The following is an 18,661-nucleotide window of genomic DNA, read 5'->3' on the forward strand; positions in this document are numbered from 1 at the left end:
GAAGATAAAGAATTAGTACTGTGTGCAGATGGAAGCAAGAAACTGCAGAATTAGAAGCCTGTAGGAAAACCCGCCATACACACCTGATGTCCAGTACAGTATTTTTTATGTTAACATTTCAAAAAGTCTTGTAATAATGATAAATTAGAGTTTTTTGTTTGAGATGTTTAGGAGAGGCCCTTAACCACAGTGGCATTGAGTGATTTAACATTTAGCAGCTTTAAGTGTTTCTCAAGGATGCTTTGGATGTCCTCTTCTCGGGACTTAACCTGTGATCCTTTTAATTGCGGGACGTCTTTATGAGTGCTAAGCTACCCCCGCCACCTTTAACTCCTTGCGCTGTCTTCGGTTCATGGTTCACAAGTCCATAATACATTTAGGTGTGGGAGGCACGGGCTTCATCACAAATTAAATGGTCCGTGCTCACTGGAAGGAGGAGACGGGTGCGTTTTATCAGGACAGTGGACCTGATAATACTGCAGTCGCTTCTCTGCTCCGAGACTGACACGGACAGAAAAAGCCTTGGTCTTCACGGCTCTGTAAGTTGTCCGGCTCCATTATGTGCAGCAGTTGAGCCACAAAATGCCAAAAGTGCAGAAAGCTGATTTTCCAACAGCGTGGCTACGACTGAATGCAGTTTGATCCAAAGCTCTTTACGGTCCTCAAACAGTGGCGATTATCGAAACCATGGCAGTCCACATTCACTTCAAGCTTTTTTGAAGCAGTTTATTTAGAGTGGAGTGTATTTTCCTTCTTCCATTTGATCTGGATCAGTTGGACAGGTGAGAAGAATGCTGTTTAAACAGTGCAGGTCTGCCCTTTGTCGGTGTAATACAGTCTGACAGCAGGAAACCAGAGTCCACTCAGTTTTCTGGGTATTAGAGGATGCATGTTGATATTATATAGAGAACTGAGAGATGCTCATATTCTATTTCCTTTGCCTGTTCTTAACCACTTGAACTCAAGATACCCAAGATTTATTCTATTTAGTTTCTTTAACTTTAGAATAAAAACCTTTCCACGAGTTGAATGATCAGAATATGAGCCAAGCATTCGCTCTCAAGACACCGTGGCTTCACAGACCCAGCATTAAATCACACTGAGATATTTTTAGGTGAATTGTGCATCATTTTATGCAGAATTCTCCTGAAATTCAGCCAAACATAAACCAGAGGGACCCCTGCCGGATTTAAAGTCAAAGGCAGAGCTCAGTGATGTAAACACAAGTGAAGTGAATTATGGCAAACGGCAGCATCAGGTCCCTGGTGGTTAGCTGTCGTAAGGATGTGATTCAAATGTGTTTGCTCGTCCTTGGAGGGTTGAGGAAAGTGGCTTGGTGGGATAAACGCAGGCACATGTCAGTCAAGGTAAAGATCTGGATCAATACAGTGCTTTTATTAAAATAAATAAATAAATCTGGTGTATTTTAAAGGGATAATTCCACATTTGGGGAACTAAGTTTACCGTGTCGCTATCCTGCCTCTGTGGATCATCCCACAGATACTTGATCAGTTTGGTATCCAGTGAATTTGGAGGCCAGGTCAACACCTTGTGCTGTTCTTCTTTTTTTAGTTGTTCCTAAAGTGTTTTTGTGTGTGTGTCTGTGTCAGGCTGCATCCTGCTGGGGATGGCTGCTGCCATCAAGGAGTGTCATTGCTATGGGGTGGGGGTGTCTGGTCTGGTCTAGGTGGGTGCTACATGTCTAAGTAACATCCACACCAATGAATGCCAGGTCCAGAAGTTTCCCAGCAGAACACTGTACTGTCTCAATGGTATTTACTTCTCCTGTCAGTGGTCATAATGTTGTGGCAAAGCGGTGTATGTCCTTAGTTTAATCATGGCATCCTTTGCTATGCACCTTGATGGCCATATATAGGCAACACTTGATATGCTTTAGTCCGGACTGTGATACTGGTGCAATCATTGTCTTGTTGTCTTTGCAAACATGGCTTTTAATACCATTAGAGATGACACACTCAGATTTGAGTTTCTTTGAGCAGATGGCTTAAATATTAGTCTCATTCAACTCAACCACCCATTTGTTTTTTATGTATAAATGTACCAAGATCAGTGTTAAGCAGTTCACACTAAACAAGAACTAGTCACACAGATTAAAGTTCACATATTCACAATTTGCAGAAAAAAAACTTGATTTTTTTTTTCTGCTGGGATCTGTACTCCTTCAGATGTTTGTGTGGATCAGTCACTTCTGAGGTGCTGGAGGCGGGTGGCTTCTCTTTCAGTTGCACCAGCCGTGACCGCACAACCTTTTGTGCTAACGTCATTATGTCCCTCCAGATTGAGGGAAACTCACGTCTACACTCACAGTTGGAAAAATGAAGCATTCAGTTCATAGTTCAGAAAAATTAATGGAACGCGTTAATGCACAACACTGACCAACACAAACTCCCCGATCACTACAACATACATCACATTACTGGAAAACGAAGTTAGCTCTGAGCTCTGAATCTTTAGCAAAACTTGAGGCCGGTGCAGAATTCTCTATCTCCGAAACACTCTGGCAATATTGGCGCAGGTTTTATTGTCAGACACTGTTTGTGTTTTAGGGTCGCTTCAGGACATTTTTGACAATGCTGCAGGATTTTGCACTATTGAATGTGGTTCACTTGCAAAATGCTAAAAGTTATTCTAGAATTTTTGCCAAGTGACGCCAAAAAATGACAACCCGTCCCATCTTTAATGCTATCGACTGACGCAGTAGCCCGTTTTAATTTCACCACGCCGTTTGTGACACGAGGTTTAACTTTGACATGAACACCTTCAAAGAATGCTTATGATTATCGCCAGAAGTTAATTATAACAACAAATGGGTGGGTTCTGTGTGGCAACACTGACAACGAGGTTCTCCTCTCCTCGTCTCCGTAATGAACGGAATAATCAGCTCAGTGAGGCGGCTGTCGAATCAGCGTCAGCACTAAACCACTTCTCATGCTCACTTCTTCTCCCCCTGCGGGCTCATTAGTGTGCTGCTGAACGCTGCAAACCACCGCTATACAACATATTTATTATTTAGTGTTTGTTTTTTTATATTTTTTGTATTCTTCTATTGTCTGCTTACTTTGTTTGCAGAGCAGTGTCCTGCAAGCAAAATCCATTATCTATAAAACGCAGCGGTCCTCTCAGACACTCAGAAGGTTTTCTTAGATGGAAAATGCCGTTGTAATATTTCTTGATGTGTTGATAAGACGCAGAAATTAGGTGTTTGATCATGTTTTTAAAGACATACACTGATCAGCCACAACATTATGACCACTGACAGTAAATAGCATTGACCATCTTGTGACAATTCAGTGTTCTGCTGGGAAACTTTTGGACCTGGCATTCATTGGTGTGGATGTTACTTCAGGTGCTTTCAGGATACTGTGGGACCTTGCCTTCGGGTCCACTTCCTGCTTCACTTTCAACAATTGCGACTCAAACTGTTGTGAAATTTCACCGAAGATTTCGAAAACCAGTCATACAAATGTTTGTATCTCCAAACCTCCTCAGTTAACCTTTACTCCATGTGTTCCATCTTTATTGATCCAAAACAATCAAAACTGCCGAGATGGAGAAGCAGCTGGAAATATTAAAGAGGAAACACGCTACCACCAAGCGGACCAGTCACAACTCTTACGCTTGAGTTTCAACAATGGTGACTAAAACTTACATTTCTGGGGAGGTGCACGTCACAGGCAGTTTAGCCTTCTGCGTTAAGTTGACGCAGAGGCTACGCCGACAACGCAGACGCTTACACAGAGCCTAGCGCCACAGCTGACGTGCACCTCCCCAGAAATAGAAGTTTCAGTCACCATTGTTGAAAGTGAAGCAGGAAGTAGAAACAGAAATTAACCCGACTGGCAAAAAAAGACACAGCGCTGAGTAGCATTTGGGTGGCACTGCTACAGAGTGAGTATGTACCTCTGTAGTCTAAAAGTGCCTCTGCATCAACTTAACGCAGAAGTATTGACCACCTGTTAGACATGTAGCACCCACCTAGACCAGACCAGGCACCCCCACCCCATAGCAATGACACTCCTTGATGGCAGCAAGTTTTTGATACTGAACCCAATTTAATAAGTTTTCTAATCTTAAACTTAAAGTAATCCATTGTCTTGACTTCTGGTCAATGTTCATTTAACGCATGTCTTTAAGCTTTGAGCTGAAAAAATTAGGCATTTTCTCATATTTTAATTAGATACAACTATTACTATAAAATGACGATATCTTTGAAATGAGACTCTATAAGAGATGATTAAACCGCGGTATTACAATGCCAGCAAACATTTTTGCACCATGAGTGTAATGGATGTGAAGCAGAAGCAGTTTCCCTACTTTTTTAGAATACCAAAGTGGCTGTTTTAGTTTTTTGGTGGATCAAATTTTAATTTCCTCCTCTCTAAATGGCCTAAATAAAATACATTTCTGGCGAGATGTGAGTTGAATCTGTGTGAAGTCTACATAAACTTTAAAACTGGCCCTTAGTCGTCAAGATAAGAAATCTAAGTAGAAAACAAAACATTAGAGCTCTCAACTAAAATGGCAGCTGATATGAATTAAGTTAAATTGATCTTAACTTGGAAATGTGAGTAGAAAGAGTGAGGAACTTGTTTTAACTCATGTTAAAACAACGCAGGTACTGAGCTATAACTGAGCTTTTTGGGTTGGGTTGACCTGGCCTCCAAATTCACTAGATCCCAAACTGATCAAGTATCTGTGGGATGATCCACAGAGGCCCCTCCCCTCAAAGCCCCCCCCCCCCCGTTAACAACATCCTGTTGCCAGATACCACAGGACACCCTCAGAAGGACCATTCATTCTCTGATGAGTCACCACAAGGGAGACCTGCACAATATTAGGAAGGTGGTCATAATGTTTTGCCTGATTGGCATAGACTTATTTGCATTAATCTGCTTCTCTTGTTTCCACTTAATTACCAAGCAACCCAAGACAAACAGAAGCTAAAATAAAAATGTTTTCACCTTCAGTGTGAAGTTCCCGACCTTTAAAAAGGTTTTGTCACTTTCTGTGTTTTTTTGTTTTTTTGGGGTTTTTTTTTGGATCAACATCAGCAGCATGGCTTGAGAACACAACATCCTCATTACCGCTGATGCGAACATCTGTCATCATCATCGAGACAGAACAACCGTGATGTATGCTCTCCCCTTATAGACACGCTGACGAGCGGGAAGTTGCACATCTGTTCGAAGTGCGTCGACTCAGGGAGGAGAGAGGAAATGGCCTCAAGTTGTCTGCAATTTCGGAATAATTAGTTCCCGTGCTCTAAGATAAATACGTGTGAACTCCAATCCAGAAAAGGTCGGACACGCTCTGCCCTCTCAATATGTCAGGGGAATACAGTACAGAAATAGCCCTGCCATCTTTCTTGCTTCTCTTTTTCTTGTTCTGTATATTATCTGTAAATTAAAATCATCGAAGGCAACAGTTGTGAGAGATGCCAGATTTGTTCTGTAGCCATCGTTACCTCTGTCTTGGTTCAGGGCTTTTTACCTTCAGCCCGGTCTACCTGCCAAGATCCAAGGTGAAACTTGTTATAGACCCATCAGCTGACTTGAGTCAGTGTCATATTTTACCTCGTGCTTGAAAAGTGCACCAACCTGCAGCATGTTCTACAGGAGCTGAGGATTTATTCAATGCTAACAACTTTAGAGGCTGTTGTTGTCAGTTAACCGTCTGGAGTCAATGGAGCAACAAGACTTGTCTAGAAACTGCTAACTTCAAACTATATACCAGTTTATAAATTTTGTTGATAGACCAAGTAAAACTAGACTCATTCTAAATCAGTTACGTCATGCTTTTCCTGAATACTGTTGTCATGTTTGGTGCGTGTTAAGTTTGGTGACAAGGAAAAGGCTAGCAAGCGGAGAGTGCTGCCCTCTTTCCTATTGGTGGAAAAATGCATCACATCAACCAATCAGAAAATTATATGGTGATTGTTGCTAAGGAAGAGAGAAAAGTTGTGGGAGTGACGCTACGTACAATCTATTCTCAGTTTTGAGATTTGAGAGATTTGTGACCTTAAGACAGGTATGTCAGACTCATTTTAGTTCAGGGGCCACATACAGCCCAGTTTGATGTCAAGGGGGCCGGACCAGTAACACGAAAGCGTATTTACCTATAAATAACGACAAATGTTTCCCTAAACCCCACATTTATTAAGAAAATTTCTGTTTAGTTCTAGGTCTTTTATTGGAAAAATTGCAGTTAATGTCTTCAGTGTAAATTTTGCACTTCGCAAATTCATCCTGTGGGCCAGATTAGACCCTCTGGCGGGCCGGTTTTGCCCCCGGGCTGTATGTTTGACACATATGCCTGAAGACATTAATTATTGTGATGCGTATGTTGTAAATAGTTGTAAATAACTTTGTTGTTTGCTAAATTTGTACATAAGCTTTTGAAATGTACAGTTTAAATTTACAATTTAAGTTATAAAAATGGTTTGTTGAACATGTTTGTGGTTTTCACAGTGAAAAATCAAACTTTTTCCTCTACAGTTTTAGGTCCAAAGTGTTAATACAGTATGTCAAAATGAAAAAATAAAGTCACATGTGTGAGGTTGTGCTGAAAAGAATGACACCAAACAAGGCAACTGTGTTTAAGATGAAATATAAAGGTAAAAACCAAAAGTAGTCAAAAACGGACAATTATACGATAGACCTCAGAAGGTTAACGTTGCATTTCAAGCTAAACCATGATTGTTTCTTCAAACCTAACAACCTAGCCAAGCAGCGAGAGCAAACAGAGACACAAATAGACGACGCTTCATCCTGGATTCACACGGGAATTTAACAGTAGTCTCTCGACTTCCTGCGTGTGACATTTTCTAGTTAAAAATACACCGATGTATGCAAACAGTTTCCCTCAGTGACTTTACCGCGTGCGGCAACACGTTCAACTGAAGTACTCTTTAAAACCATTTTAAAGCGACTTCATGAACATAGTTCTTTAGTCTCGCCTTAACCAAGCATCGAGGCAAAGCTGTTTCATTTCTCACCTTCAAGATGTGGTATTTACACTGATCTGATACACAGAATCCATAAAGGTCACTTGTTATTTTTGTAGATTATTCTATCAGGCTTCATTATTTGGGATTTAATGATGTCGAGTTTTTTTTTTTTTTACTAGAATAAGAAATCATGTGAAAGGCCAGAAACGAAGGGTGACAGTCGAGGTAGAGGACTGCAGGTCACGGAAAGAAAGGGTCGTGACAAGAGAGTAGATGGTTCAAAACCAGTCGGCACGTTTGTAGCCACGGGAGGAAACTTAATGAGTAATTCAACAACTGGCGACATGCCCTTAACCTCACGCTGCCCCCATGCAGCTGCTTCACCAGTAAGACTCTGCAGCCGTCGTACTGGTGAGCTTCCAGCTGTGAAGGTAATTGTGTGCGTGAGAAGCAGGGAGCTGCTGGAACGCAGCGTGCATCCTCAATCAAGCTTCTCTGGATAAATAATATGGAAAGAGATTAGTGCCAGCAGAGACTGTTTGTATTCCATAAATCTGAATTTGTCACCCTCATATTAAGCTGTTGATTAAAAAAAAAAATAACAACAATAATAATAAAAAAAAAATGGCAGCAAAAGATGAATTTGTTGAATAGATGAATTCTAAAATTAAATCTGAAGTGAAATTAAAGGATTTATTTCGGCACGGATTGCGTTTTAAATTAAAGCCGAACATGTCTACGTGATGCGTGTTGTCAGTTTTGTTGTCTTTTGTTTTGCCTCTTCCCTCTGTGAACAAAATGTGAACTAATTAGTTTTACAGTAGCATGGGAAACCACGTTTGTTTATGACTTCGTAGTGTTTGTAAAGATAGATTATGGAGCTTTTTGTTGGTTTTCTAGAGCAACGTTAGTTCGGCAGCCGCTTGCACTTTAATAAATGAGTCTACGGCTCCTCAGATGGTGTTTGTAGACGTTATCTATTTATTACAGTGATGTACTTAAGCAGAATTTTCTTCATCTTCACTTAAATTCCATTACATTTCAGAGGGAAATGCATTTTCTTTTTTTTTTTACTTAACTACTGCTACCCAACATGTATAGTAACTTCATTTTTTTAAGGTTCTATACAAAGCATAGACTGTATATAAATATGGACAACACGTCTCCACTTCCTTTCATTGGCCAAACTGATGCTATTTTCTCTGTGATACGGGCGCCGCCATCTTGCGAATTTGGAGCCAGAGTCTGATCAGTACGGTCCAAGGGTGGAGCCACGGAGCCACGTGAAGCTGTGGTATGGATGCCCCGCCCACACTCCCTCAAGACTCACTCACGTTATCGTTTAATTAATACTACACTCTGCTCTACCTCCACCAGTTACAGGGAAATGTTAAATTATACACTGGACTTACTTTTATTTTATTTTGACGGGACCGCTTTACGGATTTTACGGTCGCTATTACGTCACATCCTGTTTCTATAGCGTCAGATAACTTGACAAATAACTAAAATGAAACGTATCCAAAGAATTGACACTTGAACATTTATCAACATTATATTAACTACCTGAAATGACAGAAACCATTCTTCAAAAAAACTATTTGACATGTATTTTAGTGTTTTAGTTTGGCCCAAGTCCCGCCCACTAACATGGAGGGGGTGGAGCTTATGACCTATACTGCAGCCAGCCTCCACGGGCTGTACTTGATTTGGCTTCACTTTAGAGGAGCAGTCATGGCGTCCGCTCTTTATACAGTCTATGATACAAACAGTTTCAGATGTTTTAGTGTCAGATTTGCTCAGATAATAACTAACAACTCTACTTCCACCGTTGTTACCTGACTTCCATTTTTAATTTGTGTGAATGAGATGTTTTAGTCATTTTAAAGCCATATATTCTTTTTTTAACATGAGCGCAGTGAAATGATATTTACTTGTACGTTGAGGTAACGTTATTGAATAGCTGTCCAAAGATTAATCTAAGAAAATATCACAAACTTTCACAAAGTCGTTTGCTTGCTTCGTCGCCACAAATGACACGTTCTGGTCGAGTCTGCCCCTGTCCTTCGATAAAACATTGGTCACTGGTTTGATTCCCTCAGAGGTGCCTTGAGCAAGCATCTAAAACATCTCAAAGTGCTCCCCAGGTGCCCGGACGTGGATTTAATTTGAATTTTGACCAACTCAGAGCAGAGAAATACCTCAAACCCCAGGCTGGTCATTATAAATGTCAAGTAGAAAATCAAATGACCATTTCTTCAAGTCGATATGTTGAACTTGAACTACCTGAATTTAGAGAGGACCGCCTTAACTGACATCTCAGAAAACTTTGGCTGCAGTGTCATTTTAGCCACATCAAACGCTAAAAGCAACAGTCCTATTGTGAGGGAACGTCACATTTGGATATTTTGCCACGTTCACCCGTTTAAGAATTCAGCACCGCTGACTCATCTGGTGACACAAACAGAACTCTTTAGCCGGCCTCTTTTCTTGCCTTTTCAGTTTGAGAGATAACGTTGCCAGTTAGTAATTATTGATATCAAGAGCGGGAGGAGAAAGCTCTATTGCCTGAAATGACATCAGGTCCCTCGGCGGCGCGTTTAGAGGTTGACTGCACTTGAAGTGTTTCGGAGGTGTTGATGCTAAAAAAGTAAAAATGTTCTGACATGGCGGCTGCTTTGTGGTTTGATGAAGTCAATTTCGTGTTCCTGTGTTCCAAGTATGCACACCGCAGACACCGCTTTAATTTGTTTTTTGTTATATTGAATTATTACGTGTGTGTTTTTAAACCGATAGACTTTGCTGACGGTTGTCTGTAAAGGAGAAAAATACATGGTAGCAGTACACCGTGTGCACAATTATTAGACAAGCGAGTATTTTGACCGTATTGTTATTTTTATGCATATTTTCCAACTTCCAGCTTTCCAACTTTATGCCTGATCATTGTATTTTCCTAAGACAGCAAAAACCTCACTTTTTCAGGTTTGAGGTTTATTATCACTGTGGATACACTGAGAGGACTGCAGTCGTACAATAATAAAATACACTGCAGGTGATAATGAACAAATGACCTTCACCAGTTCATCCTTTTTCCTGCATGCAGCATTATACTAACTATTAATTAATCTGTCTGTCAGCCTTGGAGGCTGAATGAATGGGACGGAAGCAGACAAAGTTATACATTATGTTCCGTTTATTATAGTTAAAGTAAAGAATGTGAATGTTATACCTGCCTTTGTGTTTTCCTGCAGATAATAAATGACTAGAGGCAGCTTGTAAAGTGTATTGTGACTATAACATTAAAGTTGTAGTCCAGATTCCAGTTTTGTGGTGTGTTGTCACCCACACCTACCCAGCAAGTGTGGTTGAATACTGCAGAGCTAAATCTTCTTGAGCTGAGCTGGTATTTTTTTCTCTGAAATACAAAATGAAGAAAATGAATGTGTTTACCCTGCGGCCAAACGAACTGATTATTTTTTCTTTGTACAAAAAAAAAAGTCAGTCAATTGTTGCAAGTGCAATCTGATTTCATGCAGAACACGGCGCGAGTAATTTTTCACACAGCAGCGGGACACGGTGAATGTGGTTACTGTGTCGAGGTGTAGCCTGTCGCCTGTAGCTCTTCATTTAACAGCCTACTGTGAGTGCTCCTTCTTGTTCCTCCTTTCCTCCTGCCTGTTACTCCCTGCAGTATTTAGTTGAACAAGCCAGGGAAAAATGACTGCACTCTTGTTTTGCCTTTTTTTTTTTTTTGATGCACAGTCGCAGTATGAACTAAATCAGCGATGGTTATGTTTCCGTGATGATTAAAAGCTTCCTTCGGGCAGTTAATATTAAAGGGGAATTACCATTTTTTACAACCTGGACCTTATTTCTGGGATAAAATACGATCGTTTACTCACTCACATAACTTTGGTGTCATTTGGAGTAGTTTGGATGACATAGCTCCAGTGGAGCGCCGTGTATATCCATATAGTGGGAGTAACTGGGGCACCGAAAGGCAGCCTCTAAATAACACATTATCTTCCGCAAAACTCGTTCATTTCACCAATATTTTGTTATGACACGCTAGTGCTATTCCCCGTTGAGTCTGGAGTTACCTGTTATCTATTCTCGGACGTGCAGCAGTTTGTTGTTCTTTGGCCAGCTGTTCCTCTCTCTGCTTCCTTTCAACAAGCTCCTCATCCGTATACTCTGGCTCAAAACGGTAAGGACGTCCATCATAAGCAAAGTCGTCGTCCACAACCTCAGAATCGGAAAAATATTCAGACATGTTGCAAAAAACTAGCAGTAGCAAATTACAGGTAGACAAGCCGACCGTCGTGGGTGCATGCGGCGCTCGGAGATGACATCATCCAGGTCAGAGGTTAGCAGGTAATCTACAGACCCCGTTTGATGATAACAGGTAACTTCAGACTCAACCGAGAATAGCATTAGCATATCATAACAAAATATTGGTGAAATGAACAAGTTTCGTGGCAGATAATGCATTATTTTGAGACTGCGTGTCGGTGCCCCATTCACTCCCACTATATGGATATACACAGCACTCCACTGGATCTAAATATCGTCTGAACGACTCCAAATGAGACCAAAGTCATATGGGTGAGTAAACGATCGCATTTTATGCCAGAAATAAGGTCCAGGTTGTAAAAAGCGGTAATTCCCCTTTAATTCATAAATAACAAAAGCTTAACTGAGAGATGAGATCAGGAAGAGCCAGACAGATTTGTGCACATGTTAAAGAAGGTGAGGCGAATGTGAGCGTAACTACGTGGCTGAGACGAGCTGGAAATATCAGACGTCTGAGCACTGTGCTGCCGTCGGCCTTGTACCATTATCATGAAACTGTAGCTGTATTACCCTGAATGTACTACGGCCCTGGAAGCTGCTCCAGTGTCTGATTCGGCTCTGTTGTTGGTCAATAGCAGGACGACAAAATGGCCCCAAATCCCAAGGTACGCACCTACCAGTAAAGATAAAAGATGTTACTGTGGCATTTTCAACTAGATTTCCCTCTTTACTGACTCCTTCATATATATAAATGATTGTCAATCAAAGAATATTAATAATATCTTCCTGTTATGTTGAGTTTCTGTGTCTGATTGGAGGTAACTAGCTCGTGTCGAAGTGAATCTGACGTTAATGCTTCCAGTATATAACTGCTGCATACCCAGCAGCCTGTCAGAGAATAAATAAATATGTAGTCTCATTTAACTAAACGCAGCTGGATATTGTTTTTCTAGATGGAAATAAAATGCATTACATCTCACTGAATGAGGTGGATGACTCAGTGTGAACGCTGAAGTGTTTTCTTTTTTTTTGTCCACATGAAATAAAATGTTATGCATTTTAAATCACCTATACACCAGTATCTGGACCAACACTGGCACAATGAAAGTACTTTTATTTAACTCTCAAAAGGGGTCTTCACTTCCCCCTTTATTAGCCCCACCCTGATGTGTCTTACCTGAGCCTCATTGTTCCCCTTGTATTTAGCCAGTTTGTCTTTGTTCTTGGTGTCTGGTATGTCCCCGGCCTGTTCCAAGGAGCTTTTTGATCTGATTCATGGACCTTGTCTTAGCCAGTATCTTTAAGTCGAAACTTTCAATCCACCACTGTTAAGTTGACCCCAGAAATGTAGCTACACGCCACGGCGACGCAGACCTCAAGAGATGTGATTGATCCGCTTGCTAGTAGTGTGTTTCCACTTTAGTATTTCTGGCTGCTTCTCCATCTCCGCAGTTTTCTAAATTGATTGTTTTGGATCAATAAAGATGGAACACATGGAGGAAAGGTTAACTGAGGAGATTTGGAGATACAAACATTCGTAGGACTCGTCTTTGGTGAAATTTCGCCGAAAGTTTCAGTTGCTGTGGTTGAAAGCAGGAAGTAGAAACGGAGCGAGCCAGACTGACAAGCGCACAAGTAAAAATGACGTAGGCTATGTACGTAGGTTACGACGTCTATGTCCCGCAGTACCCTAAAAGAGCCTAAAGCTTTAATGTACACCAGTCAGGCATAACATTATGACCACCTTCCTAATATTGTTTAGGCCTTCCTTGTGGTGACTCATCAGAGAATGGACATGGGACTTCTGAGGGTGCCCTATGTTGTTAGTGTGTGTGTGTGTGGGGGGGGGGGGGGGCTTTGAGCCTCTTGATCAGTTTGGGATCTAGTGAATTTGGAGGCCAGGTCAACACCTTGTGCTGTTCTTCATGTTTTTTTTTTAGTTGTTCCTAAAGTGTTTTTGTGTGTGTGTCTGTGTCAGGCTGCATCCTGCTGGGGATGGCTGCTGCCATCAAGGAGTGTCATTGCTATGGGGTGGGGGTGCCTGGTCTGGTCTAGGTGGGTGCTACATGTCTAAGTAACATCCACACCAATGAATGCCAGGTCCAGAAGTTTCCCAGCAGAACATTGAACTGTCACAAGATGGTTTAAATGTTATTAACTTCTCCTGTCAGTGGTCATAATGTTGTGGCTGATCGGTGTGTGAGGTGCGTTAATAATTACTGTCAGTAAATAGATGCGTTGGTTGTGTGGTTTATTGTTGTGCTCCTGATCTCATCAGACCATGTGAGTGCGATAGAGCCGGTTGGATGGAGAGGTGTCATTTAGTGTGTGATAGCTCCTGACTCAGCCTGAGAGAGCAGACAAGGACAATGATGACATTCAGCAACACACAAAAGGCCTTAATGTAGATGTGCTGCGGTTTAAGTTTAAGGACATTTTCTATTACGCTGTCGTTTTCTTCATTGTACCAGATTTAAATTCTCTGTGTGGAAGTCTTTGCTTTGATGTAATAACATACAATATGGAAACATATTATTTTCCTATTGTAAAGGCCATTTAAAAATCACATTTCAAACCCTGATCAGTAAGTACAGCTATGTCAAAAAGTTAATTGCTAAAAAAGACTCTTTCACATATACTGCGTGACCTATAACTTCCTTTAAAGGCGAAATCATTTCAGTTGTGGCATGGAAATGACAAAGCTCTCCCTCTATTCTACGTGTCGATAATGAACGGATTAATTAGGTCTGTGAGGCTACTTCCCAACGAACGTCGGCATTAAACCTATTTCTCATTTGGACTTCCACTTCCCCAGATGGCTCCTCATTGATTTATTCATCTCCACGCATCCTCGCTGTGCGTCTGAAATATGCCGCTGCAAACACATCATCACAGCCGCCGCCAGGTTGCCAAGGGCGTATGGATCTTTTCTGGCTTTCATGCCTCACGCCTCTTGTTGGACACATCCGTCTCATCCCCTGCCCACTGCGATGACCCTGTTTGATTGTAATTACACCGCAGGCCCGCCTTGAAACGCCCAGACACACCTCAGCCCGGTTTGGCAGTCGAACCTCTGCTTTATTTTTGATTTTTTTTGATTTTTTTTTCTCCCCCTGCCAGTTTCTGGTTACAGCTCCAGCCTTCAACGAGAGCTGATGCTGCAGTACACTGGCACCACTGCAGGGGAGGCCTCTCACATTCAGCTTCATCTTCAAAGGGTTCTTCTTGTTGTTGGAAAGGCTAGTGACAAGTTGGCATTTCGATGACATGCCCTGTGCTGCAGGGGCAAGCACAAATATGTTGCCCGACACAAACTCTAATCATTGTTGTAGCCGGTAGCTGGAAGCTTGCACACCATCAGACCTTAAGGACAGACAGGATGGAGTTTCAAAGGGTTGTACGTCTGTAGTGAACAAGCTAACTCCTCCAATACAGGTTAAAGTAGTAGATTCAGAATGTGCACAAGTTAAACTACCAACAAAATATACTTGAAGTTAGAAAAGTCATGAAAAAAGACACTTTCAGCTAAAAAGATGTGCAACTGGTCGTGAGTCACATAGAGACACACGCAGCCTTGATACTCAAAGTTCAACTAATAGAAACTGGACCAGGATTGTAGAAACATTTTTTAAATATTCCTTTTCTAAATTTTTAATGGTGCATGTACTCTTTGTATTCTATAATAATATAGTCTACACCAATCAGCCACAACATTATGACCAACGACAGGAGAAGTAAATAACATTTAAACCATCTTGTGACAGTTCAGTGTTCTGCTGGGAAACTTCTGGACCTGGCATTCATTGGTGTGGATGTTACTTAGACATGTAGCACCCACCTAGACCAGACCAGGCACCCCCACCCCATAGCAATGACACTCCTTGATGGCAGCAGCCATCCCCAGCAGGATGCAGCCTGACACAGACACACACAAAAACACTTTAGGAACAACTACAAAAAAAAAACATGAAGAACAGCACAAGGTCGAGTATCTGTGGGATGATCCACAGAGGCCCCTCCACTCTAAGGCCGCCCCACTAACAATATTCTGTTGCCAGGACACCCTCAGAAGGCCCACGTCCATTCTCTGATGAGTCACAACTGTAGGTCATAATGTTATGCCTGATCTGCGTTTGTCCCAGTCCTCTCCATGATGCTCGCCATGAGATTCCCGTGGATAGATTCTGATCTGTTTATTTGTTTGGCTCTAAGAGGCCTAATTTTCTGATTCTGAAAAGCCCAAATTATTCTCCACAAACACAGAACATGATTGGATTTGGATGCAGGAGGAGGTTGGATTGAACTCTAAAATGCTGTGAGACACCAGGCCGACAGTCGGTCCTGGTATTTTTGTAGTGTATCCAACATTATTGCCACTAGTTGCTCCCTAAATTTTTGGTCCAGACTCAGGCAACGTCACCATCTGCTTTCATTGCCTCTGGAGTTCTCTGATGTCTCTGAGTTTGGTTAGATATTGCAAAAGCATATAATAGCTGTAACGTACGTGTATGCAATGATACGGAGGATCTAAGCCTCTACCTCACCAGATAATGTCAGACAGATTGCAAAAGCATATAAAAAATAGTGGAAGATGTGGGAAAGGTGTCAAGCAACCTTTGGCTGCAGGAGGAAGCACCTGTTCTGCAGAACTGTACCTAAGCATGTCTCTATATAATAGATTTTATGATTCAAGATGCAGTACCATGCTCATTAATAGTCAGAAAGCATGTTCAGTGCATGGAGTCTATTGTTTATGTATTTCCATAGACTTCTATCAAAAAAAAAAGAAAGAAACGCTCGGACATCAAACGAGACACGCTGCGTTTCAGATCTCACATCGCCCGCTCACGAGCAACGATCCCGCCGCCTTTTTAAAGGCAGTAACACGCACGTTCTGCAGCAGCGCCGCTTGATGATGTCGCCCACAGCAGGGACGGAATTTGAAAATGGGATAAAATCAGTGTGACGGGCAGAAGAGTGGCGCCGGTCCAGACCGTCGGTGGCTGTTTCCGATGTAATTCTGCCCGAGGGGAGGAAGTGTAAAGCGTTGTGGAGGGAACTGAACCACGATGAGATATTAAAACGAAGCATATGCTTAAAAATAAATAAATAAAATGGTTTGCTTGTGACCGAGCAGCGTTGTGAGTGAGTGATGATCAGCTCTAAAGGGGGATCAAGGCCAAGAGAACACTCCAAGCCAATAGTCCTAGTTGTATTCAGCAACATGGAATAAAATATAAACCATATTTTAGACGTTTTAAGGCCATTATTAATACGTTACTGATACAGTTTGAAAGATATTTGATATATCTGTGGTCATTTATTAACTAAGAATGAAACAGTCACTATTGGTTCCTGCTTCTCCACCATGAGAACCGTATTTCTTCTCTGTAGTTACTGTGTAAATGAATCATATTTTAGATTTGTACTGTAGACGCCACATGGGGACCATAGTCATCTGCGGCTGCTTGTGTGTTCTCTCTCTACAAGCTGCAGATATACCCAGAGTGAAGGCGACAGTAAGGAAATTGAGCTCAGTAATTATTTATCTACTAGTTATCTCCACCTCTCTCTGTAAGTGTGAATGATAAAATGCAAACAATGCAGCTCATTGTTTATTCGGTAATCAGACCGGACGGAGCTTTCCAGCGTCCTCCCGTATCACAGGGTGAATGGAATCATGTAAAGGTATCTGCAGCAGGGAATGAAATTAAAGCACATCACGGCCCGGTCAGGCTCAATACATCCATCCATCGAGTGATGTGCTGGAGCTATCAGCTGGAGGGGGAGGGTGGGGGAGGATGGGGGTGATCACTTAAAACAATGAATCAAAACTTTACATGTTAGAGCTGCCATCAGCCTCCTGAGTGAAGGGTAAATCCATGTTTCTGGTCCCTTCATTGTTCACCACAGCTCAGGAAAGCAGTTTACACTTTATATGTTTTAACAAAGTCAACCTTTGTTTCAAATTTAGTGAAAGGTGATGGAAACTCAGTAAAATACGGTGGCCCTGAAGGTCAAAACACAACAACATTTGAGATTACGGAAAGGATAGGGACAACCCTTGGCAACATGTACCATCCACATCGTGGAAAGAAGTTGCCAAATTTCTGCATGTCTTGCGGAAAGACATTGGCGTTATTTAAAGAGGCAGAGGGGACGCACGATGAGGACGTAGTTGCCCCGTCTCCTCAGTCCTAACTCCTTCAACCGTGCTTTCAGGGTTCAGAGGGACACGTTAATGTCATGATGGGTTGAGAGCATATCAAGAATGACATATGTACGTCCTCTTTCAAAATATTCCTCTATTAATGCCGTCTCGTCCTCCATTCTTTCCAACGCAGTTTAAAACTCATGCATGGACACAGTGGAGTAGGAAATGATGTTACACTGTCGGATTCTGTCCAATCAGAAAAAAGAAGTGTTGTCCCTACCCTTTCCGTAATCTGAAATGTGGTTGTGTTTTGACCTTCAGGGCCACCGTAGTAAAAGTAATGCAATGCAAGCCTGCACATAGACATATATATATATATATATATAAAATCTCTGCTCTTCTTCTCTACTCTTGCAGGCAGCCACAATTGGTCAAACGCCCCCTACCTTCTGGTGTGAGTGTTACTTCAGCTGACAACACCTTTGTACAATTTTGGGATATTTGCATTTTAGGCTTAGGTTTAGGCTTAATTGATCCGCAAGATAAATTGCTTGGTCACAGCAGGACAGTTGCACAAAAAACAAAACACTCTTGAAAACCTGTAGTAAAAAGAAAAGTAGGTATAAGATGAATTAAAATTTAAATAAAATATAAATAAATAAAAAAATTAGATAAATAATAACAATAAATAACAAATAATAAAATATAAATAAATATATAAATCATTAAAAAATTACATAATGATAATAATAATAATAATAATAATAATAATAATAATACTGAAAGAAAATAATGAAGAAAAATAAATAAAAGATAATAAAAAATAAAAAAATAGAATATTAAATACAAAAAAATACAAATCTACAAGAAATAGAAATAGAGGTAAATATACACTATATACATAGGAAGGATAAATGATAAGATGCAATAATATGGCTATTATGGTGCAACTTCATTACCCTCGAGTCATTGTACAGTGTACTACGGCCCTGGAAGCTGCTCCAGCGTCTCATTCGACTCTGTTGTTGGTCGATAGCAGGACGACAAAATGACTCCATCACAACGGTGGAGTCACACTGAAACGGTGATGTGTGAGTCGTGCTCAGCATAATCTCCTGCTCTCTCTCTCCTTCCATCTCAGCCTCTAATTTCTCTCTCCATGTGTCTCGGTGAGACTCAGCTCAGGAGCTGGCATTAATTAAAATGCATCAACACCTCTCAATCAGCCCGTGGTAAGATTTTTTTTT

Source organism: Chelon labrosus (assembly GCF_963514085.1).
Source record: "Chelon labrosus genome assembly, chromosome: 20".
Taxonomy (NCBI): Eukaryota; Metazoa; Chordata; class Actinopteri; order Mugiliformes; family Mugilidae; genus Chelon; species Chelon labrosus.